This window comes from Capsella rubella, unplaced genomic scaffold (assembly GCF_000375325.1).
Source record: "Capsella rubella cultivar Monte Gargano unplaced genomic scaffold, Caprub1_0 scaffold_6, whole genome shotgun sequence".
Taxonomy (NCBI): Eukaryota; Viridiplantae; Streptophyta; class Magnoliopsida; order Brassicales; family Brassicaceae; genus Capsella; species Capsella rubella.
Genome location: NW_006238918.1, coordinates 10,858,940 through 10,862,240, shown reverse-complemented (window position 1 = coordinate 10,862,240; position 3,301 = coordinate 10,858,940).

The following is a 3,301-nucleotide window of genomic DNA, read 5'->3' as shown; positions in this document are numbered from 1 at the left end:
ACCTTCTCTGAAGGAGGTTTATATTCTTCTCTCCTGGCTCTCTACAAATAAGGAAAACTTCTGCAAATAAGGAAAATTTCTGGGCCAAATCTGCAAATCTTCTAAACTTCAATTTAACGCGAAATTCAATTGCCGACAGATATTAGTGTTGATCGACACTTTTGGCACATCTTCTCCAAATGCCCGAAATGCTCCAATCCATGCCAAATGCTCCAATCCATGCCAAATAGTGTTGCCAAATATGCTCTCCCGGTATCTTCTTTTGGCACATCTTCTCCAAATGCCCCAAATGCTCCAATCCATGCCAAATAGCTCGTAATCCTGAAATAACTCAAAAAGACTCGAAAACACTATAAAACTCGATAAATAAGACTTATATCAGGGCCCAAAACCCGTAAAATCCATGATATATCAGTCCTCTATCTTTCAGTAGGTGTCTCTACGATCTCCGAGCTTCAGTCAGTCTCATGCCTCTCTCGGTAGCTAGAAAGCTAGGTTTCACAAGGTACACATCGTGTAATTTATCTCTCATCTTAGCGGATAGAACAGTAAGGGTTCCACATGGCTTGTTAGAAGATATCCCAGTAAAGATTGGTGAAGTCAAAGTGCCAACTGACTTCATTGTTTTGAAGATGGACAAAGAGCCTAAAGATCCATTGATCATGGGACGACCCTTCTTAGCTACTGCTGGACAAGTAATAGATGTCAGAAGATGGATAATCGACCTCAATTTGGGTGTTAACTTCCAGATAAGTTTGATATCAGAGATGCTATAAGGAAGCCAACAATTGATGGACACACCTTCAGAATTGATGAAAACAATTCAGCACACTAAGGCATCGATTTCAGAGGGTAGATTAAGGGGAGCTCGACCACCACAATCGATTACCCACTCGAGTCAAGTTCCGGTACACCCAAAGTGTCCAAACTTGCTCACCAAGCCTCCGCATAAGCTAGAGTCAAATAATACTACATATGGTGGTTTATCACAACTCCAAACTAACAACATCTAGAGGGTTTCAATGAGGGAGTTAACAACTACAGTGAAGGAGATGAGTGGGAAAATCAGTAAGTTCGAAGAGCAATTCAGTAGTTTTTAACAAAAGAAATCTAGGGAAGGTATGAGCAATTCAGTAGTTTTTCTTCAAAGAAATCCAGGGAAGGTATAAGTCTAAGGGAGATGAGTAGTTCTTTTAGCATTGACCCAAGAATAAGAGGATAAATGAAATTTCTAAGATCAGAGGGGATCTCACAACCTCTCTATGAACCTCGTAAGGCCTACAAGAGCATGAACAATCAAGCTTAGTGACTTTTAACAAGCTTACCTGGGAGGAAGTCCCAGCGGTATCCTTATGTATAAAGTTTAGGGTTGCATTTGTGTGATGATTTGGTTGTTCATTTTAGTTTTAGGAATTAGTAGGTTTAAGGGTGAATCCGATCGAGGAAAAATATGAATCCGACCGAGTAGCTACAATTATATATGAAATTTAAAATTTGGCATAATATAATTTGTATTATAATGCAATAATATATATAGGAAATTTAAAATTTGGCATAAACCAATAACCAAATAAAATTGTTAAACAACTCGAAATTTGGCATAAACCGATTTGGTATAATTTAAACCGGTAAACCGAACAACCTAAATTCAGATTTTGTCTAAAGCTATTGAATAGCGACTACATAACGACTAAATTCAACAGATAGGCTACGCAAACCAACTATAATCTACCCAATAAGAAAAAGCCCAATAAGTCCAATAAACAATTTAGCGACTATCTTACAGCGTTTTAGCGACTACTTCCGGCCCAATAAGAAAAAGCCCAATAAACCTTTCCTCAATCGACAAAGCCAAAGTTTTCTTCTTCTTCTTCGATCATCAACTCTAGCCACCACCTTTTCTCTCAAGTACGATCTTCTTCTTTTCAATCAATATATTTCTGTTCTCAAACCCTTCGATCTTCTTCTTCTGCTTCTTTCAATTTCCGTTCTCAACCCTTGTCTTCTTCGATTCATACCCTTCGAACCGCTTGAATCAAACCCTAGGAATCTCTTCTTCTTCGATCTTCTTCTTCATCTACTTTTTTCTTTTCGAATTAGTATGCCTACACCAAAGAAAAAAAGGAAAAAAACGAAGAGCTCCCAACGTTTCACAGAGACCTGGAGGCTCTAAACTCCCCACCTCAATCAAGCGAAACAGCCCTCGACCTCCACATTACAATTTCACACCGGCGAACCAAAGTATTCCTCAGCCTCAGATGCCACAAGAGCCAATTCGGGAGGAGCCTAATGTTATAAAACAATAAATTTAATTGATTACAAGTGCTAGAGATGAATGAAGAATGTTTATAAGTGTGAAGAAAGACTTGTTAAAATTTGGTCCCAAATAGGATAAGAACTCACCACCATTGCTTTGAGGCATTAAATGGCTTGTCTAGATTTGTTTAGGATTAGAATATACTATAATACAATGAATATGATTGATTACAAGTGCTAGAGATGCATGAAAAATGTTTAGAACACTGAAGAAAAATATGTTGAAATTTGGTCCCAAATGGGATAAGAGCGCACAACCATTGTTTTAACGCAGTAAATGGCTTGTTTAGAGTTGTTTAAGGTTAAAATATGTTAAAATACAATTAATTTGATTGATTACAAGTCCTAGAGATGCATGAAAAATGTTTAGAAGTGTGACGAAAAACTTGTTGAAATTTGGTTCCAAATGGGATAAGAACCCACAACCATGGCTTTAAGGCAGTAAATGGGTTATTTAGAGTTTATTAGGGTAAGAATATGTTATAATACAATAAATTTAATTTATTACAAGTGCTAGAGATGGATGAAGAATGTTTAGAAGTGTGAAGAAAGACTTGTTGAAATTTTGTCCCAAATGGGATAAGAATTGACAACCATTGCTTTGAGGCAGTAAATGGCTTGTCTAAAGTTGTTTTGGGTTATAATATGATATAATACATTGAATTTGATTAATTACAAGTGTTAGATATGCATGAAGAATGTTTGTATGTGTGAAGAAAGACTTGTTGAAATTTGGTTCCAAATGGGATAAGAACCCACAACCATTGCTATGAGGCATTAAATGGCTTGTCTAGATTTGTTTAGGGTTAGAATATATTATAATACAATGAATATGATTGATTACAAGTCTTAGAGATGCATGAACAATGTTTAGAACAGTGACGAAAAACTTGTTGAAATTTGGTCCCAAATGGGATAAGAACTTACAACCATTGCTTTGAGACAGTAAATGGCTTTTTCTAGAGTTTATTAACGTTAGAATTTG